Source organism: Thalassophryne amazonica, chromosome 3 (assembly GCF_902500255.1).
Source record: "Thalassophryne amazonica chromosome 3, fThaAma1.1, whole genome shotgun sequence".
Classification (NCBI taxonomy): Eukaryota; Metazoa; Chordata; class Actinopteri; order Batrachoidiformes; family Batrachoididae; genus Thalassophryne; species Thalassophryne amazonica.
In genome coordinates this window covers 52685466-52710619 of record NC_047105.1, presented here as the reverse complement: position 1 = coordinate 52710619, position 25154 = coordinate 52685466, and the positions used below count along the sequence as shown (strand labels likewise).

Here is a 25154-nt window from a genome sequence, read left to right as displayed (position 1 = left end):
TGAAGCACAATCCCCGGATTGATTGGCCGTCTGGGGTGGTGGTTCAGTGGAGCGAAACCTGCCATCGGGTGTGTTTAGGATCCTCGGTTCCTCCCGGTTTACAGGCTAAGGAGGAGGTCAAAGTCCCTCCCAATCTGACGGCAGTGCCGGTTGAGTACCACGATCTTGCTGATGTCTTCAGCAAGGATCTGGCACTCACCCTTCCCCCGCAGTGTCCGTACGATTGTGCCATTGATTTGGTTCCAGGCGTTGAGTTCCCGTCCAGCAGGCTGTACAACCTCTCACGACCTGAGCGCGAATCAATGGAGACCTACATCTGGGACTCATTAGCTGCCGGGCTGATCCGGAACTCCACCTCCCCGATGGGGGCAGGTTTCTTTTTTGTGGGCAAGAAAGATGGCGGACTCCGTCCATGCATTGATTACAGGGGGCTGAATGAGATTACGGTTCGCAATCGATACCCGTTGCCATTGTTGGATTCCGTGTTCACCCCCCTGCATGGAGCCAAAATCTTTACTAAGCTGGATCTTAGAAATGCGTATCACCTGGTTCGGATCCGGAAGGGAGACGAATGGAAGACGGCATTTAACACCCCGTTAGGTCACTTTGAGTACCTGGTCATGCCGTTCGGCCTCACCAACGCCCCCGCGACGTTCCAGGCCTTGGTTAACGACGTCTTGCGGGACTTCCTGCACCGATTCGTCTTCGTATATCTGGACGATATTCTCATCTTTTCTCCGGATCCTGAGACCCATGTCCAGCATGTACATCAGGTCTTGCAGCGGTTATTAGAGAACCGACTGTTTGTGAAGGGCGAGAAGTGCAAGTTTCACCGCACGTCTTTGTCCTTCCTGGGGTTTATCATCTCCTCTAACTCCGTCGCCCCTGATCCGGCCAAGGTTGCGGCGGTGAGAGATTGGCCCCAACCAACAAGCCGTAGGAAGCTGCAACAGTTCCTCGGCTTTGCTAATTTCTATAGGAGGTTCATTAAGGGCTACAGTCAGGTAGTTAGCCCCCTGACAGCCCTGACCTCTCCAAAAGTCCCCTTCACCTGGTCGGATCGGTGCAAAGCCGCGTTCAAGGAGTTGAAACGACGGTTCTCTACTGCGCCAGTTTTGGTGCAGCCCGACCCTAGCCGCCAGTTCGTGGTTGAAGTGGACGCCTCTGACTCAGGGATAGGAGTCGTGCTATCCCAGAGCGGAGAGACCGATAAGGTTCTTCACCCGTGTGCCTACTTTTCACGCAGGTTGATCCCGGCTGAACGGAACTATGACGTCGGCAATCGAGAACTCCTTGCGGTGAAAGAGGCTCTTGAGGAGTGGAGACACCTGCTGGAGGGAGTGTCTGTGCCATTCACGGTTTTCACTGACCATCGGAACCTGGAGTATATCAGGACCGCCAAGCGGCTGAACCCCAGGCAAGCCCGCTGGTCACTGTTCTTCGGACGCTTTGACTTCCAGATCACCTATCGCCCCAGGACCAAGAACCAGAGATCGGATGCCTTGTCCCGGGTACACGAAGACGAAGTCAAAACGGTGCTGTCAGATCCACCGGTGCCCATCATTCCGGAGTCCACTATCGTGGCCACCCTCACCTGGGACGTGGAGAAGACCGTCCGGGAGGCCCTGGCACAGAGCCCGGACCCCGGAACCGTTCCAAAAAAAACGTCTGTACGTCCCACCAGAGGCCAGAGCTGCAGTCTTGGACTTGTGTCATGGTTCCAAGCTCTCCTGTCATCCAGGGGTGCGAAGGACCGTGGCAGTTGTCTGGCAGCGCTTCTGGTGGGCGTCTATGGAGGCCGACGTCCGGGAATATATCCAGGCCTGCACCACCTGTGCCAGGGGCAAGGCAGTACATAAGAAGGCCCAAGGACTCCTCCAGCCGCTGCCGGTGCCTCATCGCCCCTGGTCCCACATCGGCCTGGATTTCGTCACGGGCCTCCCGCCGTCCCAGGGCAACACCACCATCTTCACGATAGTGGACCGTTTCTCCAAGGCGGCCCACTTCGTGGCCCTCCCGAAGCTCCCAACAGCCCAGGAGACAGCAGACCTCCTGGTCCACCACGTTGTCCGTCTGCATGGGATACCCTCCGACATCGTCTCAGATCGTGGTCCCCAGTTCTCCTCACACATCTGGAGGAGCTTCTGCAGGGAACTGGGGGCCACCGTGAGCCTCTCGTCCGGGTACCATCCACAGACGAACGGACAGGCAGAGCGGGCCAACCAGGAACTGGAACAGACCCTCCGCTGCGTCACATCCGCGCACCCGACGGCCTGGAGTAACCATCTGGCCTGGATCGAGTATGCGCATAACAGCCAGGTGTCTTCTGCCACCGGCCTCTCCCCATTTGAGGTGTGCTTGGGGTATCAGCCCCCGTTGTTTCCCGTGGTGGAGGGAGAGGTCGGTGTGCCCTCGGTCCAGGCCCACCTGCGGAAGTGCCGTCGCAGGGCTTGACAATAAGGCAATTTATGCACTGGCCCACAGGGCCAGTAGAATCTGAAAGTTACTGGCCCGGATGAAAATATCACTGGCCCATACTTTCACGCCTGTGCCGAACCGGGGGGTAACTGATAAGAATTTTTTAAATCAACACTCAGACATTAGAATTGGGTTTCCTTAATGTAAAAACACTTGAAAACAAACACAAAATTCTTATACTACATGATAAAAACCTTAAAGTGAGTAAACTTTGAAAAAAATGTCGGTAGGTAACTGATAGGATTTTTTTCAACACTCAGACATTAATACAAAAATAAATTTATTTCTTGATCATTTACAAAATTAATATGTTAAATTTCATAAACCAAGTTCCCTTGCTAATGTTGTCACCGTGGGGTTTCCACAAGGGCATACTGATTAGACCTTTAAACTGGCGTATGAAATCATACCACATTGTCTACCAGGACATGGTATATTTATACTTACTTGTTAGCATATTCTGGCATGGCCCTACAAGTTCCACAGAAGACAACCTCACTCTCCTCATCACGCTCCAGCTATGGCCGTCTTTTCTTCCAGGAAGTTTGCCACGTTTTCCTCACCCTTTTCTTCTCATATTCAGCATCAGCAGCCTTCCTCTTCTGTGTTTGTTTTGAGGGTGATAGCTGTTCTTTCCTTTGCTTTCCTGGTTTCTGCCCAGGGGCAGGAGGTTTCAAGAAATTCATAATATTCACTGCGCTCGATCTTGCTTAAGCGAAAATGACGCGTCGATGTTGAAGTGAAATTTGCGCCACAAAAGCAGAGCGACACACCGGGTGAAGGAGGCGCGTCCGTTGCCACGCGACCCCCGCGAATTTGTAGCATCTGATCGCGCCCGGTGTGAACGCGGCATTAGACTAATAAATCTGCCCAAAGCGATTTTAATTCTTACTGGCCCATACGGACCAGTGAAATATGAACTTCACTGGCCCGTGGTGGCCCGGAACATGTAAAAAAGGCCGCCGGGCCATCGGACCAGTGCTATTGTCGAGCCCAGCGTCGGGTGTGGCGCTCCGCCCGTTCTGCCTTGTTGAAGGCCCGGACGAGGGCGAAGACCCATGCAGACCGCCGGCGATCCCCGGCCCCTGCTTACCAGCCCGGGCAGGAGGTGTGGCTTTCCACGAAGGACATCCCCCTTCAGGTGGACTCCCCGAAACTTCAGGACAGATACATTGGCCCCTTCAAGATCCTCAAAGTCCTCAGTCCTGCCGCAGTGAAGCTCCAACTCCGGCTTCACTGCGGATCCATCCGGTTTTCCACGTGTCACGTATCAAACCTCACCACACCTCACCCCTCTGTGCTCCCAGACTGGCGCCGCCTCCTGCTCGGATCATCGACGGGGAGCCGGCTTGGACGGTGCGCCGGCTCCTGGACGTCCGTCGGATGGGCCGGGGGTTCCAGTACTTGGTGGACTGGGAGGGGTATGGACCCGAAGAACGCTCCTGGGTGAAGAGGAGCTTCATCCTGGATCCGGCCCTCCTGGCCGACTTCTACCGTCGACACCCCAACAAGCTGGGTCGGGCGCCAGGAGGCGCCCGTTGAGGGGGGGGTCCTGTTGTGTGTGGGCCACCGGAAGAGGAGGTACTGCTGGCCCACCACCAGTGGGCGCCCTGCCTGAAGTGCGGGCTTCAGGCACGAGAGGGCGCTGCCGCCATGGACACAGCCGGGGGTGACAGCTGTCACTCATTACCTTTTGACAGCTGTCACCCATCTACTCAACATCATCTCACTCCATAAAGACCAGACGTCATCTCCACCTCGTTGCCGAGATATCATACTTCATTGGAGGTAATATCCTCAGCCGTTTGTGTTTTTTGCAATATATCTGTATATTGTGAGTGTTTGCAGGAGTACCGGTTCCTTTTTCTGTGGAGGCTGAGTGAGTGCAGGACGGCACTCTTTTCCCCTGAGGAATCACTGCGGTACTCTGCACCATATTGAGTGAGAGGTGGAGGTGGCATTCCCACCGTTGTTGTTACTGGGTGTACACACACCCACACTTGACTGTCTTTGTTCTTCGCCAGCAGTACCAGATCCGACAGTCGGGGACGGTGATCACCTGGGAATTCGGGACTTGGCGGCTCCAGTATTCACCAGGTTCTGGGGCGGCGGAAATCGTGTGGTTCCGGCTCTTCTCAGGACAGACGTCTTCTATCCTCGAGCCTGCCCACACGTCACCTGTGTGGATTGACTGTAATGATATTCTGAGATTGTTAACATTAAATTGTTACCTTTTGGCTCATCTATTGACCGTTCATTTGCGCCCCCTGTTGTGGGTCCGTGTCACTACACTTTCCCAACAGTGAGAAGTGAAACATACGACAATTTGGAAAAAAAATTAAGAAATCTCGAACTCGAATTAATACACAATAGTGACAAAAAATTGTTAGATAAAATAAAACACACTAAACACCAAATAAATGATTTAGTCCAGGAAGAAATAGAAAAACGGTTAAGATTCTGTAAACAAACCTACTATGAATCAGGCCCCAAAGCAACAAAAATATTAGCGAGACGTCTTCGGACACAAGAACAAAAACATGCAGTCCTCGCAATCAGGGACCCCTCCTCAGGTAAATTGACTCATGACATAAAGCAAATCCATACTATCTTTGAAAAATATTATGAAAAATTGTACTCAAGCCCCCCTCCAGTGATGGACAGTGATATCACTAATTACTTATCTCAACTAGATTTGTCTTCACTAGGAATAACGCAAAATGAAGTCCTAACTGCCCCCATTACTAGAAAAGAATTAGATATTGCAATTGGTCATCTTAAAAACTCTAAAATGCCTGGCAATGATGGATACCCTAATGAGTGGTATAAATTATTTAAACAAGACCTTGCACCTTTATTGCTAAAATAATTTAATTGGACATTAGACAGAGCTGAAATACCCCCATCCTCGAGAGAGGCAATCATATCTGTCATACCCAAAGAAGGCAAAAACAAAGAATATTGCGAATCATACTGCCCCATCTCAATTTTGAATATAGACTACAAATTGTTTACCCATATTATGTCCAAAAGACTAGAGAACTATTTACTGGAGGTGATACACGAAGACCAGACAGGATTCATAAAAGGCCGACAAACACATGATAGCATAAGACGAACGCTGCATATTATTGAGGAAGCAAAGAAACAGAAACTGAACATGGCCTTAGTAAGCCTAGACGCGGAGAAGGCCTTCGATCGGGTCAGCTGGCCATTTTTATACAAAGTACTGGAACGACTTGGATTTAACAGTAAATTTATCACTTGTATCCAGACGCTTTATAACAATCCAGTAGCTAGAATCAAAATTAATGGCCATCTGACATCTAGTTTTCAATTGTATAGGGGAAATCGTCAGGGTTGTGGGCTCAGCCCCTCCCTCTTTGCTTTATTTATTGAGCCTCTGGCTCAGGAAATACAACAAAATGATGAAATTCAAGGTATCACAATAGCCAACACTAAACATGTAATAACCCTGTTTGCTGATGATATTATCACTTACCTACAGAATCCTAATGAATCAATTCCAAAACGTATGTCAATTTTAAAAGAGTTTGGACGTTTGTCAGGTTATCACTTAAATATTACTAAGACCCAAGTCTTGACCATCGATTATCAACCAAGTAATTTAATAAGACAACAATACAAACTAAAATGGGACACAAAACAGTTAAAATATTTAGGTGTGTTCATCACACAGGAATTTGATAATCTCTTTTACTTAAATTTTAATAAAATAATTGACTCCATATAGAAGGACATTAGTCGATGGTCATCACTTACATTGGATTTTGGTTCAAGAATTGAGATAGTGAAGTTTAATATTTTACCAAGATTTTTATATTTTTTTATGGCACTGCCCATTATAATCCCAGACTCACATTTTAATACTTGGAACAAATTAATTTCACGTTTTACATAGGCAGGTGCCAGACCAAGGGTTAAACTTAAAACACTCCAAATATGTAAAGAAAGTGGTGGCTTAGCTGTTCCTAATCTGAAAGAATATTATTTTGCAGCCCAATTAAGAAATATAGCATGTTGGTGTTCTCCTGAATTTGAAACAGGATGGAAACAAATTAAGATAGATTTAGAGCCTATACCACCAATGGCATTATTGGGAGACAGTATGAACAAGCCAAATAGCAAAAACTGTATTGTAAAGAACACTTTATTTATATGGCATTGAATAATCAGAAAATATAATTTGTCGAAGATAGTCGGCATTTTGGTCTGGCCCTCCTTCTTTTCACGGTTTCAACCAGGCAAGTTGGACTCCACATTCTCAACTTGGAAAGAAAAAGGTTTATCAGCTCTGTGTACATTTATTGAGGGAAATACTTTTAAATCTTTCGGAAAATTGAAAGTAGAATTTCATTTGGATAATTCAGACTTATTCAGATATCTGCAGGTTAGTCATTTTTATAATGTTGAAATTAAATCTGATGATCCCAGCACAAATAATGTCTTTTTGAAAGTATTCACAGACGCTTATAAACTTTTACCCGGTAAAACAGTATCCAAACTTTATAAAGGGCTGCAAAACCAAAAAGGTAATAACACATTTTATATAAAATCTAAATGGGAAGAAGAACTCAGCATTGTCCTGTTAGAGGGTGATTGGCTGAAGATGTGCAATACACAACAAACCACAACAAGCTCCAAAAGGTGGAGGGAATTTGGGTGGAAGTGCCTCATGCGATTCTTCATTACTCCTCAAATTACAGCTAAAATACAAGGGTTTGTTCAGCCGTGTTGGAGACAATGTGGTCACTCGAATGCCAATCACTCTCACATTTTTTGGATGTATACAAAATTAAAACCTTTCTGGGACAATGTATTTGAAATAACACAAACTATTTTGTCATATGCAATTCCCAGGGATCCCCAAATCTATCTCCTTGGCCTTCTAACAGAAGAGGCTTTTCAGAAAGAGGACATGTACCTTTTTAAAGTTTTGTCAGTTGCATCGAAAAAAGCTATCACAAGGAACTGGACTAAACCCGACCCTCCAAGTCTTAATCACTGGCTGGACATCATCGAAGAAATCTACATTATGGAGAAACTGACCTTTTCCCTTAGACTTCAAGGACATGTCTTTTTAAAATGCTTGAAAAAATGGTTAGAATACACACAAAATGTAAACTAAATGTAAACAGTGACCCACATGTTTGTTTGTTTTGTTACTGCAAAAACTCCAATAAAAAATAAGTATAAAAAAAAAGGGACAGATGCTAACATGTTAGCATGCCTATTGCATTTTCAATGTTAAAGTTAGCATTAAGCTGTTGCAGCTGTCAGCACGTTTGTGTGATCAGAATAAAACCTTTAATGAACGCTATATCAAATGGCAATTCTTAGGCCAATAGGCTTTCTTGTTCTATCAATAGGCCTATTTGGCCCTATTCAGGCCTATCCCTTTAAAATGCACCAACACTGACTCAGCTAGGTTTGCCAGGGCCACAGACTGTATAGTTAGGTATATATGTCACCATGTGACATGTGAAGTCTCAGGTAATTATACCTGGTAGGCTATGTTCCGCTGATCTATTCATCATCAAGTAAGATCATTGTGTTGAGATCAGGCTGCCTAGGTTATAATATACTTACAGTGCCTTATTTTCCACTCTATACACTCCACAATCATAACAGTTGTTTAAATAAACGTTTTTAATAGTAGTTCCTTGTGTTCTAAAGTCAAATCATGCATTACAGTAGCTTGTAGTACACTCAAGAGAAGTTTTGTTTACAAACGTCACTCCACTGCAGCAGATAAGCTTCCCCAGTTACACATAATCAAAATGACGTCCAGATTACTTAATTTTGTGGGAGTCGGACCTCTCTATGTTCTCTCTGATGCAGGGCTTGTTTTTGTTGTTTACCAACAAAGCTGAGACAGTTATTTTCAAAGCCATGGGTGAATATTTAGATAATATGAATGTGCGTTGCTTCCTCCAGATCTTTTTATTGTGCTTTTCTTGCTTTGAATTTTGATTTTAAATTAATTTGTGTTGTTATGAATTGTGTGACGCGCCTTGGTGTGACTTTGTCGTGAGTTGGCGCTATATAAATTAATAAACTGAAATTGAAATTAAACAACTGGCATGACAAGTTTTCTACAGTCAACATGCGAATGCAGCATTAGTGTACAATATATATTTTCTTTATTTTTTAAAACCTAAATATTGGGATGCACATTATAAAGAACAACTAAATGCTACCTCACTACAAAGGAAAAAGACCATTATAATATAAGAGAAATATATATTTCCCATTATTTCATTGCACATACTTAGGGTTGCATATCACACAACTTCATCACTCTCAAAAGTTGTAAATCTATTACAATAGTGTATCTAAATATATAGCTTTTTTGCAATTCAAAAATCTTAGTTCACAAACAAAACTAAAGCCCATTCCACAAAGGCACACCTGAACAAATCAGGACTGCCAGGTGTGGGTAAATATACATGTGTATTTGACCATCAATCACAAACTCTTTGAATACACTTTCTTTGCACAAGACAGAGACTGATAAACTTGCAAAAGGTACTGCTTTGTGTAACTCTTTTTGTTGCTCAAAGAGGACACTTCTTCACACTCTTTACTTCCCATCAGCATTGCTACAGTATGTACTAATCACACACGTGATGTAATGCACATGGTTTGCAGAACAGCCCAAAAAGCAAATTTACCTTCTGTCAGGTGGAGCTGACACTTTGTTATCAGAATAGCAGAACCTGGATAAAAGCCAACATATTTACTGGAATGGAAAATGGTTCCTGTTTTTGACAATAAAATGTGTGATTTGTTCCGTTTATCAATCCAGCAGATTAACCACAAAATGGAGTACATATCACACAATGCTGCATATAAAACAGAGGCCTGTGTAAATTACCAGTTTCCTCATTGATTGCTGCTTTTTGTGATGTTTTAGTGGTTCAGCAGCGGAACAATTTCATATTTTTAGATAGCATCATAAAACAAATGTGTCACTGAATGCTACTTCAGGTGAAAAATACATCTGATATTCTGAACCTTACCACATTTGTGTCTGTTTCTATTGTGTGTTCCACAACACATGTGTGATCGGTCACTGAGCCTCGGTCCCAACTGCAGTTCAGCCGGATTAGGGCCCGACAGCGATAATGGCAGGTGAACCTACAATCTGGAAAAGTTCAGAAATATTAAAGGTAATAATCAGACTCTGGAGAACAGAGCATTCATAAAGACGCTGCATAATACCGTTTAGAACTTTGTCAATGTTAAATATATGTGAGTGTAATTTTAAAAGAGTGATGTCCCCCACTGGTACGCTCATCGTCACTGCAGGATCTGTACATTCCCCTGTAATTCACATTCTCTTTCACCCATTTGCAATAAATAAATTTAAGCAAAAGTCTATAAACAGACTTACTGTACAACTTACTGTACTGTACCTCGTATAAGAGGTGTAGCACTTAAACGATTAAATATCTTGTCAACTGTATGAACATTAACTATAAAACCTCCACAGGGGTACGTTTTGAGTCCTAATCTTTTTTATACTATATATATATATATATATATATATATATATATATATATATATATATATATATATATATATAAGTATCCGACCTCACGTGTGATTGCATCAGCCAAGCTTGAACCTTCGTGCGTATGCGTGAGTTTTTTCACGCCTGTTGGTTGCGTCATTCGCCTGTGAGCAGGCTTTGAGTGAGGTGTGGTCCACCCCTCTCGTCTATTTTTTATTGCGAATAAATGTCTGAACGATTTGGAGCTTTGCTGCATCAATTTCTTTCCAGAAACTGTGAGAGACCTCCAGGTGGACACCGTTCGGAAAATTAATATGGCTTCAGGGACGATTTTATGGGGATTACTCAGATTAAGGAGTGATCCAGACGGTTTAAAGACCGCCCACAACTGCTGAGAGCGGGCTCCCAGCCCCCATCGACAGGCTGACACCCCGCTGGAACAACCAGATCATTTCCAATGTGAATGCTTTGTTGATCCTGGACCTCGTCTGACTTTCACAAAAAGGCTGAAGATGTGGACATCAGCACTTTTTTCGGTACATTCCACCGTTGCAGGAGTTTTTTTCATGGAAAGAAAAGCGGAGGGACGCGCCACGGAGCCGTTCATTACGCGGGACAAAACCACCTCGGTGTTGGTCTCACAGGACGGCTTAAAGGTGGATTTCAGATGGATTCCGGTTGCTTTTCAGTCGTGTGATTATCCGATTGTGATTGTGCATGAGCTAGACATGCCCCAACATGTCCTGGAAGGCTTCATCACGACGTTGCTTTGCGCCATGCCGCTCTTCTTTCCATGACAAAAACTCCTGTAACAGTGGAATGTGACGTTCATTTCTAAACTGGACGCTGTCTTGATCCGGTGTGTCGTCTGACTAGCACAGGAATTGTGAAAAGAGTGGACATCAGCATTTTTCGGCACATTGAGGCAGACGTGCGGAGGAGTTCCGTGCGTCGCTGTGGAGCTGCATGGCGCAAAGCAACGCCGTGATGAAGCCTTCCAGGACATGTTGGGGCATGTCTAGCTCATGCACAATCACAATCGGATAATCACACGACTGAAAAGCAACCGGAATCCATCTGAAATCCACCTTTAAGCCGTCCTGTGAGACCAACACCGAGGTGGTTTTGTCCCGCGTAATGAACGGCTCCGTGGCGCGTCCCTCCGCTTTTCTTTCCATGAAAAAAACTCCTGTAATGGTGGAATGTACCGAAAAAGTGCTGATGTCCACGACTTCAGCCTTTTTGTGAAAGTCAGACTAGGTCCCGGATCAACAAAGCCTTCACGTTGGAAATGATCTGGTTGTTCTAGCGGGGTTTCAGCCTGTCGATGGGGGCTGGGAGCGCGCCGCACTCTCAGCAGTTGTGGGCGGTCTTTAAACCGTCTGGATCACTCCTTAATCTGTGTAATCCCCATAAAATCGTCCCTGAAAGCCATATTAATTTTCCGAACGGTGTCCACCTGGAGGTCTCTCACAGTTTCTGGAAAAAAATTGATGCAGCAAAGCTCCAAATCGTTCAGACATTTATTTGCAATAAAAAATAGACGAGAGGGGTGGACCACACCTCACTCAAAGCCTGCTCACAGGCGAATGACGCAACGACAGGCGTGAAAACACTCACGCATGCGCACGAAGGTTCAAGCTTGGCTGATGCAATCACACGTGATTCAAATCCATATGGTTTTTGAAAAAAATAAAAAGGTCGGATACTTTTCTAACAGACTTCGTGTATATACGAGGTCTGTGATAAAAAAAAGCGGTCCTTTTTATTTTTTTCAAAAAATAAATGGATTTGATTCATATGTTTTTACGTCAGACAAGCTTGAACCCTCGTGCGCATGCGTGAGTTTTGTCATGCCTGTCGGTGACGTCATTCGCCTGTGGGCAGGCTTTGAGTGAGGTGTGGACTCCCCCTCCCATCGGAATCTCTTTGTCTGAGAAGCTGCAGGGAGACAGTGAGCGTTGCTTTATCAAATTTTTTCAGGACCGGTGAGGGATATCCGTGTGGACACTATTCGAGAAATTCAGCTGGTTTTCGGTGTAAAGTTTAACGGCTGATGAGAGATTGTGGAGTTTCTTTCGCTTTAAGCACAGCCCACAAAGCGGATCGGCGCGGCACGGTCGGAGGTGGCATCCGTCTGGCTGTTTCAAGCTGAAAACATCCTAATTTAAAGCTCTGTTCACCCAGGACGTCATGAGAGAACAGAGAAGTTTCAGAAGAAGCCGGGATCAGGAGTTTACCCGGACATTCCACTCTTAAAGGAGATTTTGTAATGAAAGAACGTGCGGACGAATTTGCCGAGTCGGATCCGTGACGACGTGGCAAATCCGTCTGCGCCACGACATGAAAAACACCTCCGTGTTGAAAACCATTTGTAAAATTCAGGCGGCTTTTGATGGCTTTCAACAAGTGAGTATCTGAGAAATTGTTTGCTTGGGCATGTTCCAACTTGTCCGTTAAGGTTTCCAACACGGAGGCGTTTTTCCCGTGGCGACCCCCCGCAGTCGGGTCCGGCCCGACATGCGAATCTGCCCGCACGTTCTTTCATTACAAAATCTCCTTTAACAGTGGAATGTCTGGATAAACTCCTGATCCCGAATTCTTCTGAAAGTTCTCTGTTATCTCACGACATCTTGGGTCCACAGAGCCTGAAATCAGGACGTTTTCAGCTTGAAACAGTGAGACGACGACGCCTCGGAGCGCAGATCGCCGTCAGGCGCTGTGGGCCGTCCTTACGGCGACAGTAAAACTCCAAAATCTCTCATCAGCCGTTAAAATTTTCAGCAAAAAGCAGCTGAATTTATCGAATGGTGTCCACTCAGTTGTGCCTTATAATATATATACATACATATATATATATATATATATATACACACACACACACACACACACACACACACACATATATATATATATATATCAAATCAAATCAAATCAATTTTATTTATACAGCGCCAAATCACAACAAACAGTTGCCCCAAGGCGCTTTATATTGTAAGGCAAAGCCATACAATAATTACGGAAAAACCCCAACGGTCAAAACGATCCCCAGTGAGCAAGCACTTGGTGACAGTGGGAAGGAAAAACTCCCTTTTAACAGGAAGAAACCTCCAGCAGAACCAGGCTCAGGGAGGGGCAGTCTCCTGCTGGGACTGGTTGGGGCTGAGGGAGACAACCAGGAAAAAGACATGCTGTGGAAGAGAGCAGAGATCAGTCACTAATGATTAAATGCAGAGTGGTGCATACAGAGCAAAAAGAGAAAGAAACACTCAGTGCATCATGGGAACCCCCCAGCAGTCTAAGTCTATAGCAGCATAACTAAGGGATGGTTCAGGGTCACCTGATCCAGCCCTAACTATAATCTTTAGCAAAAAGGAAAGTTTTAAGCCTAATCTTAAAAGTAGAGAGGGTGTCTGTCTCCCTGATCCGAATTGGGAGCTGGTTCCAGAGGAGAGGAGCCTGAAAGCTGAAGGCTCTGCCTCCCATTCTACTCTTACAAACCCTAGGAACTACAAGTAATCCTGCAGTCTGAGAGCGAAGCGCTCTATTGGGGTGATATGATACTATGAGGTCTCTAAGATAAGATGGGACCTGATTATTCAAAACCTTATAAGTAAGAAGAAGAATATTAAATTCTATTCTAGAATTAACAGGAAGCCAATGAAGAGAGGCCAATATGGGTGAGATATGCTCTCTCCTTCTAGTCCCCGTCAGTACTCTAGCTGCAGCATTTTGAATTAACTGAAGGCTTTTCAGGGAACTTTTAGGACAACCTGATAATAATGAATTACAATAGTCCAGCCTAGAGGAAATAAATGCATGAATTAGTTTTTCAGCATCACTCTGAGACAAGAGCTTTCTCATTTTAGAGATACTGCGCAAATGCAAAAAAGCAGTCCTACATATTTGTTTAATATGCGCATTGAATGACATATCCTGATCAAAAATGACTCCAAGATTTCTCACAGTATTACCAGAGGTCAGGGTAATGCCATCCAGAGTAAGGATCTGGTTAGACACCATGTTTCTAAGATTTGTGGGGCCAAGTACAATAACTTCAGTTTTATCTGTTTAAAAGCAGGAAATTAGAGGTCATCCATGTCTTTATCTCTGTAAGACAATCCTGCAGTTTAGCTAATTGGTGTGTGTTCTCTGGCTTCATGGATAGATAAAGCTGGGTATCATCTGCGTAACAATGAAAATTTAAGCAATGCTGGATAATAATACTGCCTAAGGGAAGCATGTATAAAGTGAATAAAATTGGTCCTAGCACAGAACCTTGTGGAACTTCATACACTCAACAAAAATATAAACGCAACACTTTTGGTTTTGCTCCCATTTTGTATGAGATGAACTCAAAGATCTAAAACTTTTTCCACATATACAATATCACCATTTCTCTCAAATATTGTTCACAAACCAGTCTGAATCTGTGATAGTGAGCACTTCTCCTTTGTTGAGATAATCCATCCCACCTCACAGGTGTGCCATATCAAGATGCTGATTAGACACCATGATTAGTGCACAGGTGTGCCTTAGACTGCCCACAATAAAAGGCCACTCTGAAAGGTGCAGTTCTATCACACAGCACAATGCCACAGATGTCGCAAGATTTGAGGGAGCGTGCAATTGGCATGCTGACAGCAGGAATGTCAACCAGAACTGTTGCTCGTGTATTGAATGTTCATTTCTCTACCATAAGCCGTCTCCAAAGGCGTTTCAGAGAATTTGGCAGTACATCCAACCAGCCTCACAACCGCAGACCACGTGTAACCACACCAGCCCAGGACCTCCACATCCAGCATGTTCACCTCCAAGATCGTCTGAGACCAGCCACTCGGACAGCTGCTGGAACAATCGGTTTGCATAACCAAAGAATTTCTGCACAAACTGTCAGAAACTGTCTCAGGGAAGCTCATCTGCATGCTCGTCGTCCTCATCGGGGTCTTGACCTGACTCCAGTTCGTCGTTGTAACCGATTTGAGTGGGCAAATGCTCACATTTGCTGCCGTTTGGCACGTTGGAGAGGTGTTCTCTTCACGGATGATGCGAAGGAGATGTGTTGCACTGCATGAGGCAAATGGTGGTCACACCAGATACTGACTGGTATCCCCCCCCCCCCCCCCAATAAAACAAAACTGCACCTTTCAGAGTGGCCTTTTATTGTGGGCAGTCTAAGGCACACCTGTGCACTAATCATGGTGTCTAATCAGCATCTTGGTATGGCACACCTGTGAGGTGGGATGGATTATCTCAGCAAAGGAGAAGTGCTCAATATCACAGATTTAGACTGGTTTGTGCACAGTATTTGAGGGAAATGGTGATATTGTGTATGTGGAAAAAGTTTTAGATCGTTGAGTTAATCTCATACAAATGGGAGCAAAACCAAAAGTGTTGCGTTTATATTTTGTTGAGTATAATTAACCTTAGTCTGTGAAGAAGATTCCCCATTTACATGAACAAATTGTAATCTATTAGATAAATATGATTCAAACCACCGCAGCGCAGTGCCTTTAATACCTATGACATGCTCTAATCTCTGTAATAAAATTTTATGGTCAAGAGTATCAAAAGCAGCACTGAGGTCTAACAGAACAAGCACAGAGATGAGTCCACTGTCTGAGGCCATAAGAAGATCATTTGTAACCTTCACTAATGCTGTTTCTATACTATGATGAATTCTAAAACCTGACTGAAACTCTTCAAATAGACCATTCCTCTGCAGATGATCAGTTAGCTGTTTTACAACTACCCTTTCAAGAATTTTTGAGAGAAAAGCAAGGTTGGAGATTGGCCTATAATTAGCTAAGATAGCTGGGTCAAGTGATGGCTTTTAAGTAATGGTTTAATTACTGCCAACTTAAAAGCCTGTGGTATATATAGATAGATTGATCATATTTAAGATCGAAGCATTAATTAATGGTAGGGCTTCCTTGAGCATCCTGGTAGGAATGGGGTCTAATAGACATGTTGATGGTTTGGAGGAAGTAACTAATGAAAATAACTCAGACAGAACAATCGGAGAGAAAAAGTCTAACCAAATACCGGCATCACTGAAAGCAGCCAAAGAGAACGATATGTCTTTGGGATGGTTATGAGTAATTTTTTCTCTAATAGTTAAAATTTTATTAGCAAAGAAAGTCATGAAGTCATTACTAGTTAAAGTTAAAGGAATACTCGGCTCAATAGAGCTCTGACTCTTTGTCAGCCTGGCTACAGTGCTGAAAAGAAACCTGGGGTTGTTCTTATTTTCTTCAATTAGTGATGAGTAGTAAGATGTCCTAGCTTTACGGAGGGCTTTTTTATAGAGCAACAGACTCTTTTTCCAGGCTAAGTGAAGATCTTCTAAATTAGTGAGATGCCATTTCCTCTCCAACTTACGGGTTATCTGCTTTAAGCTGCGAGTTTGTGAGTTATACCACGGAGTCAGGCACTTCTGATTTAAGGTTCTCTTTTTCAGAGGAGCTACAGCATCCAAAGTTGTCCTCAATGAGGATATAAAACTATTGACGAGATAATCTATCTCACTCACAGAGTTTAGGTAGCTACTCTGCCCTGTGTTGGTATATGGCATTGGAGAACATAAAGAAGGAATCATATCCTTAAACCTAGTTACAGCGCTTTCTGAAAGACTTCTACTGTAATGAAACTTATTCCCCACTGCTGGGTAGTCCATCAGAGTAAATGTAAATGTTATTAAGAAATGATCAGACAGAAGGGGGTTTTCAGGGAATACTGTTAAGTCTTCAATTTCCATACCATAAGTCAGAACAAGATCTAAGGTATGATTAAAGTGGTGGGTGGACTCATTTACATTTTGAGCAAAACCAATCGAGTCTAACAATAGATTAAATGCAGTGTTGAGGCTGTCATTCTCAGCATCTGTGTGGATGTTAAATCGCCCACTATAATTATCTATCTGAGCTAAGTACTAAGTCAGACAAAAGGTCCGAAAATTCACAGAGAAACTCACAGTAACGACCAGGTGGACGATAGATAACAACAAATAAAACTGGTTTTTGGGACTTCCAATTTGGATGGACAAGACTAAGAGTCAAGCTTTCAAATGAATTAAAGCTCTGTCTGGGTTTTTGATTAACTAATAAGCTGAGTGGAAAGATTGCTGCTAATCCTCCGCCTCGCCCCGTGCTATGAGCGTTCTGGCAGTTAGTGTGACTCGGGGATGTTGACTCATTTAAACTAACATATTCATCCTGCTGTAACCAGGTTTCTGTAAGGCAGAATAAATCAATATGTTGATCAATTATTTTATCATTTACTAACAGGGACTTAGAAGAGAGAGATCTAATGTTTAATAGACCACATTGAACTGTTTTAGTCTGTGGTGCAGTTGAAGGTGCTATATTATTTTTTCTTTTTGAATTTTTGTGCTTAAATAGATTTTTGCTGGTTATTGGTGGTCTGGGAGCAGGCACCGTCTCTACGGGGATGGGGTAATGAGGGGATGGCAGGGGGAGAGAAGCTGCAGAGAGGTGTGTAAGACTACAACTTCATATATATATATTGAAGAATAAATCTGACTAAAAAGTTCTTTTGGGTTTCAGTTAGTTGTGGAAAAACACTGTCAAGCATTCATCATCAAGAGCAATAGGAATAACATATCCAGCAGATTTTAATGCTAATGATTTTAACACTCATAAATTACATCTTCATTCATACATTTTGAAATTAACTGAGATAATTGATTTGAACATCTAGTTAAATATGTTCTGAGAAAAACAGACAATCCTGTCAGGAAATGTACAGGAGTTGTTTTGTTATAAGATCATATAAAGAAGACCATCGAAGTCACCAGTATGCAAATATTACACTAAAATTATTAATATATTTAATTAATTAAATTGTTAAATTACATGGTATTTCAGCAATGAAACTAATGTGCATTTCAGTATATGGCATTCAATTCTGAAATGCTTGAACAAAATAAATATTTTTTCCAAAAAGCACTTCAAAAATTTTGAAAAAAAAAATGGATACAACCGTGTCAACCTGTGACCCTTAAGTAGGCGGGTATAGAAAATGAATGAACAAACATGTCAAGTAACTTTATGCTCAGTTTACTTTATGTACTGTCAATATTTTTTGTGTTCTTAGATTAGCTGACTGTTTTACCCATAGGTAATTTTTTTTATTGGAACAACGAAAATATAAGCAAATATGATTTCTCTTCATCCTGCATATTTTTCACATAACAAAGGTGCTTAACTCCTGACAGCACTGCATTTGTGTAACATTTGTGTTGGAGCAATGGATTCTCTGAAATAAAATGTTTATAGGGAAAAAAGAAAATTAAAAAATAAAGAAAATAAATATGCATTTTGCTAACACAAGCAGTAACATTCAATCAACTGAATGTAGAAGTGGAATAAAAAAAAACTAAACTAGGACAGAAACTCAGCCAGTGCACCCTACACCTTACACGTTCTACAGATGCATGCAAATTAAAACTGTACAGCCTTTGGGGCCTATCCCAGCAGCCATAGGGCATGAGGCAGGGTTCACTCTGACAGGACGCCAGCCTATCTCAAGGGCCACATACAGAGAGACAAACACATTCACACCTGCACACATACCTACAGTACGGGAGGAATATGACATTGCCAATACGAACAAAATCCATGTTGTCTGGAAAAAAAATAATAAATAGTTCCCCTGAAGGTAAAAAAATTCAAATGAACAGATGGCCTTGTAGTGACACAGAAATCTATGTGTCTATGATAGCGACCATAGCAATGTCATAGATCATGTGGAGGCTTCCCCTGGCTTGCGCAAGGAATGGTGGGAAGCAGTGGTGGGCATCCGCTAAATGTTTAGCTTCACTAACGCTAGTTAGTGAAGCTAACTTTTTCATTAGCAGATTAGTTTTTCAGCTTAACTTTGAAACCATCAGTTGGACCACTTAAGTGGCCCACTGATTGGCCCCCCAAGCTAATTAGCTTTAGCTTTTTGCCGGAATCATGAGTAAATGGCATAATGAGTAAAGCTTAACAGTCAGAAACACCTGTAAACCCTAAAATCAAACATTAGTTCCTGTCATATGTTCTGCACCCGGTCAGGCCGCTGTGAGCTCAGCCCTCCCCCAGCAGATGGGGGCGGGGCAGTTGCTGCTGCAAAAGGTGTCATTTATTTTTAACATACAACAACACAGACAGTGGTACAAGAGATCAAACACAAATCAGTTTCACTCATGGTCACAACATAACTCTTCACCAAACTATCAACACTCCTTTAACTATAAAAATACAACAAACCTATAACACCAAAAACACTGCTAATTAACATGTACTACGATATTAATTAAACAACAACAACAAAAAAACAAAACAAAAGACACTTATTTATGGAGTTAAATTTGTCTCATTAGTACCTGCAATGCACAGAGGGTGATCTACAAATAGTCCTTGATTTGCACCCGTTTGCGATCCACAAACACAAATTTCCAATATGCAACTTGTGTGTTAGTTTTTACAAATAAATGTGTATTTGTAATGTGTCTTTTTTAATTTGCAAAAAAAAGGCATTTGCAAAAATGAAAATTACAAATAGTGACCAACGTCGCACGTTGGTCGCAACTCACATTCCCTTCCAGTAGATGGCAGCGTTCTATGCATTTTGACAGGGGTGATGAGAGGAGAATCCTTTCCCATAATGCCTTTTGGCGCATGGGTTGGTTAACGCTCAAACCTTCAGAAGTAGTGCATTACTTTAAAAGATATGTGCGATATTTCCACTTTGCTCCCCCTCTAGCTGCCACCTTATCGTGGTGGGGGAGTTTGCACACCCAGATGATCCTAGGAGCTATGTTGTCGGGGGCTTTGTGCTCCCTGTAGGGTCTCCCAAGGCAAACAGGTCCTAGGTGACGGGTCAGACTAAGGGCAGTTCAGAACCTCCATGACCAGTAAAAATCAAGGACCGAGACGTCGCCCAGTATGGCGGAAGCCGGGGGCCCCACCCTGGAGCCAGGCCTGGGGTTGGGGCTTGCGCGCAAACGCCTGGTGGTCGGACCTTAGCCCATGGGGGCACCGGCCGGGCTCAGCCCGAAAGAGCGACATGGGCCCGCCCTCCTGTGGGTTCACCACCTGCAGAGGAGGCATGGGGGTCAGGTGCAGAGAGGATTGGGTGGCGGCCGAGGGCGGGTGGCCTGGGGGCCCGGTCCATGCTCACAGCCCCAGCAGTGCAGAGTACCCGACCTTCCTGGAGTCCCTGGGAGGGCTACTAGATAGCGCTCCGACTGGGGACACCATTGTTCTCCTGGGGGATTTCAACGCCCACGTGGGCAGCGACACTGAGACCTGGAAGGGGGTGATCGGGAAGCACGGCCTCCCCGATCTGAACCCGAGTGGTGTTCAGTTGTTGGACTTCTGTGCTAGTCACAGTTTGTCCATCACGAACACCATGGTCGAGCACAAGGGTGTCCATAAGTGCACGTGGCACCAGGACACCCTGAGCCGGAGGTTGATGATCGACTTTGTAGTTGTATCATCTGACCTTTGGCCACGTGTCTCGGACACTCGAGTGAAGAGAGGGGCAGAGCTGTCGACCGATCACCACCTGGTGGTGAGTTGGATCCGCTGGGAGGGGAGGAAGCTGGTCAGACCTGGCAGGCCCAAACGTATCGTGAGGGTCTGCTGGGAACGACTGGCGGAACCATCTGTCAGTCAGGTCTTCAACTCACACCTCCGGGAGAGCTTCTCCCAGATCCCGGGGGAGGTTGGAGACATGGAGTCCGAGTGGACCATGTTCTCCACCTCCTTTGTCGATGCGGCCGCTCGTACCTGTGGTCACAAGGTCTCTGGTGCCTGTCGCGGCGGCAATCCCAGAACCCGGTGGTGGACACCGGAAGTAAGGGATGCCGTCAAGCTGAAGAAGGAGTCCTACTTATCTTTGTTGGTAGGTGGGACCCAGAGGTGGCTGACAGGTACCGGCAGGCCAAGCGTGCCGCAGCCCGTGCAGTCGCAGAGGCAAAAACTCGGGTCTGGGAGGAGTTAGGTGAGGCCATGGAGGAGGACTATCGGTCGGCCTCGAAGAGATTCTGGCAAACTGTCCGACGCCTCAGGAGGTGGAAGCAGCTCTCCACCAGCACTGTTTACTGTGAGGGTGGGGAGCTGTTGACCCTGACTGGGGATGTTGTCGGGCGGTGGAAGGAGTACTTCGAGGATCTCCTCAATCCCATCATCACGTCTTCCGAAAAGGAAGCAGAGACTGGGGAATCAGAGGCGGACTCATCCATTACCCAGGCCAAAGTCACTGAGGTGGTTAGAAAGCTCCTCGGTGGCAAGGCTCCTGGGGTGGATGAAATCCATCCTGTGTACCTTAAGTCTCTGGATGTTGTGGGACTGTCTTGGCTGACACGCCTCTGCAACATCACGTGGCGATCGGGGACAGTGCCTCTGGATTGGCAGACCGGGGTGGTAGTCCCTCTGTTTAAGAAGGGGGACCGGAGGGTGTGTTCCAACTATAGGGGGATCACACGCCTCAGCCTCCCCGGTAAGGTCTATTCCAGAGTACTGGAGAGGAGACTTCGACCGATGGTTGAACCTCGGATTCAGGAGGAGCAGTGTGGTTTTTGTCCTGGTCACGGCACACTCGACCAGCTCTACACGCTCCATCGGGTGCTCGAAGGTTCATGGGAGTTCGCCCAACCAGTCCACATGTGTTTTGTGGATCTGGAGAAGACGTTCGACCATGTCCCTCGGGGCACCCTGTGGGGAGTGCTCTGGGAGTATGGCGTACGGGGTCCTTTGCTAAGGGCTATCCGGTCCCTGTACGACCGCAGCAGGAGCTTGGTTCGCATTGCCGGTAGTAAGTCAAACCTGTTTCCAGTGCACGTTGGCCTCCGCCAGGGCTGCTCTTTGTCACTGGTTCTGTTCATTATTTTTATGGACAGAATTTCTAGGCGCAGCCAGGGTGTAGAGGGGGTCTGGTTTGGGAACCACAGAATCTCGTCTCTGCTGTTTGCGGACGATGTGGTTCTGTTGGCTTCATCAAATCACAACCTTCAGCGTGCACTGGGGCAGTTTGCAGCCGAGTGTGAAGCGTCGGAGATGAATATCAGCACCTCCAAATCCGAGGCCATGGTTCTCGACCGGAAAAAGGTGCTTTGCCCTCTTCAGGTCGGTGGAGTGTCCTTGCCTCAAGTGGAGGAGTTTAAGTATCTCGGGGTCTTGTTCACGAGTGAGGGACGGATGGAGCGTGAGATCGATAGATGGATCGGTGCAGCATCTGCAGTGATGCGGTCGCTGTATCGGACCGTCGTGGTGAAGAGAGAGCTGAGTAGGGGGGCAAAGCTCTTGATTTACCGATCGATCTACATACCGATCCTCACCTATGGTCATGAGATTTGGCTCATGACCGAAAGAACAAGATCGCGAGTACAAGCGGCCGAGATGAGTTTCCTCCGCAGGGTGGTGGGCGCTCCCTTAGAGATAGGGTGAGGAGCTTGGTCACTCGGGAGGAGCTCGGAGTCGAGCCGCTGTTCCTCCACGTCGAAAGGAGTCAGTTGAGGTGGCTCGGGCATCTTTTCCGGATGCTCCCTGAACGCCTTGCTGGAGAGTGTCCCGGGCAAGTCCCATTAGGAGGAGGCCCCGGGGAAGACCCAGGACACGCTGGAGGGACTACATCTCTCGGCTGGCTTGGGAACGCCTTGGGGTTCGGAAAACGCCTTGGGGTTCGACTCCGGATAAAGCGGAAGAAAATGGATGGATGGATGGATGGATTTTCACTTTGTAAAAATGACAGAGTTGCCGTCAATGTTGATAAACTGTCCAATTCCAATTGCGCATAAAATGTACATGAAGCAGGAATCATGTGTAAAATCGTGTAAAAACGTGTAAAATCGTAACTGCCTCCAATACCTCGTACACCTGTTGCTCCTACTATTTGCGCACACCAGCGGCTGAAAGATCGGAAGGCCCGGACGAGGGCGAAGACCCATGCAGACCGCCGGCGATCCCCGGCCCCTGCTTACCAGCCCGGGCAGGAGGTGTGGCTTTCCACGAAGGACATCCCCCTTCAGGTGGACTCCCCGAAACTTCAGGACAGATACATTGGCCCCTTCAAGATCCTCAAAGTCCTCAGTCCTGCCGCAGTGAAGCTCCAACTCCGGCTTCACTGCGGATCCATCCGGTTTTCCACGTGTCACGTATCAAACCTCACCACACCTCACCCCTCTGTGCTCCCAGACTGGCGCCGCCTCCTGCTCGGATCATCGACGGGGAGCCGGCTTGGACGGTGCGCCGGCTCCTGGACGTCCGTCGGATGGGCCGGGGGTTCCAGTACTTGGTGGACTGGGAGGGGTATGGACCCGAAGAACGCTCCTGGGTGAAGAGGAGCTTCATCCTGGATCCGGCCCTCCTGGCCGACTTCTACCGTCGACACCCCAACAAGCTGGGTCGGGCGCCAGGAGGCGCCCGTTGAGGGGGGGGTCCTGTTGTGTGTGGGCCACCGGAAGAGGAGGTACTGCTGGCCCACCACCAGTGGGCGCCCTGCCTGAAGTGCGGGCTTCAGGCACGAGAGGGCGCTGCCGCCATGGACACAGCCGGGGTGACAGCTGTCACTCATTACCTTTTGACAGCTGTCACCCATCTACTCAACATCATCTCACTCCATAAAGACCAGACGTCATCTCCACCTCGTTGCCGAGATATCATACTCATTGGAGGTAATATCCTCAGCCGTTTGTGTTTTTTTGCAATATATCTGTATATTGTGAGTGTTTGCAGGAGTACCGGTTCCTTTTTCTGTGGAGGCTGAGTGAGTGCAGGACGGCACTCTTTTCCCCTGAGGAATCACTGCGGTACTCTGCACCATATTGAGTGAGAGGTGGAGGTGGCATTCCCACCGTTGTTGTTACTGGGTGTACACACACCCACACTTGACTGTCTTTGTTCTTCGCCAGCAGTACCAGATCCGACAGTCGGGGACGGTGATCACCTGGGAATTCGGGACTTGGCGGCTCCAGTATTCACCAGGTTCTGGGGCGGCGGAAATCGTGTGGTTCCGGCTCTTCTCAGGACAGACGTCTTCTATCCTCGAGCCTGCCCACACGTCACCTGTGTGGATTGACTGTAATGATATTCTGAGATTGTTAACATTAAATTGTTACCTTTTGGCTCATCTATTGACCGTTCATTTGCGCCCCCTGTTGTGGGTCCGTGTCACTACACTTTCCCAACAGTGAGAAGTGAAACATACGACAATTTGGAAAAAAAATTAAGAAATCTCGAACTCGAATTAATACACAATAGTGACAAAAAATTGTTAGATAAAATAAAACACACTAAACACCAAATAAATGATTTAGTCCAGGAAGAAATAGAAAAACGGTTAAGATTCTGTAAACAAACTATGAATCAGGCCCCAAAGCAACAAAAATATTAGCGAGACGTCTTCGGACACAAGAACAAAAACATGCAGTCCTCGCAATCAGGGACCCCTCCTCAGGTAAATTGACTCATGACATAAAGCAAATCCATACTATCTTTGAAAAATATTATGAAAAATTGTACTCAAGCCCCCCTCCAGTGATGGACAGTGATATCACTAATTACTTATCTCAACTAGATTTGTCTTCACTAGGAATAACGCAAAATGAAGTCCTAACTGCCCCCATTACTAGAAAAGAATTAGATATTGCAATTGGTCATCTTAAAAACTCTAAAATGCCTGGCAGTGATGGATACCCTAATGAGTGGTATAAATTATTTAAACAAGACCTTGCACCTTTATTGCTAAAATAATTTAATTGGACATTAGACAGAGCTGAAATACCCCCATCCTGAGAGAGGCAATCATATCTGTCATACCCAAAGAAGGCAAAAACAAAGAATATTGCGAATCATACTGCCCCATCTCAATTTTGAATAGACTACAAATTGTTTACCCATATTATGTCCAAAAGACTAGAGAACTATTTACTGGAGGTGATACACGAAGACCAGACAGGATTCATAAAAGGCCGACAAACACATGATAGCATAAGACGAACGCTGCATATTATTGAGGAAGCAAAGAAACAGAAACTGAACATGGCCTTAGTAAGCCTAGACGCGGAGAAGGCCTTCGATCGGGTCAGCTGGCCATTTTTATACAAAGTACTGGAACGACTTGGATTTAACA

The 25154-nt window shown here is 45.4% G+C and overlaps 1 protein-coding gene across 2 annotated transcripts in view; it reads right to left on the bottom strand.

The window, feature by feature from the left end:
- Positions 1-25154, bottom strand: part of LOC117506718 (ras association domain-containing protein 1-like) — a 66984-nt gene that overhangs the window by 16086 nt on the left and 25744 nt on the right. The window contains exon 1 of one of the 2 annotated variants that reach the window (XM_034166286.1): positions 9522-9753. The exons of the other annotated variant lie outside the window; for it this stretch is intronic. The gene's annotated coding sequence lies outside the window, so the exon portion shown is untranslated. Of the gene's footprint in view, positions 1-9521; positions 9754-25154 lie in introns of those variants that run through there. 2 annotated transcript variants of the gene reach the window in all.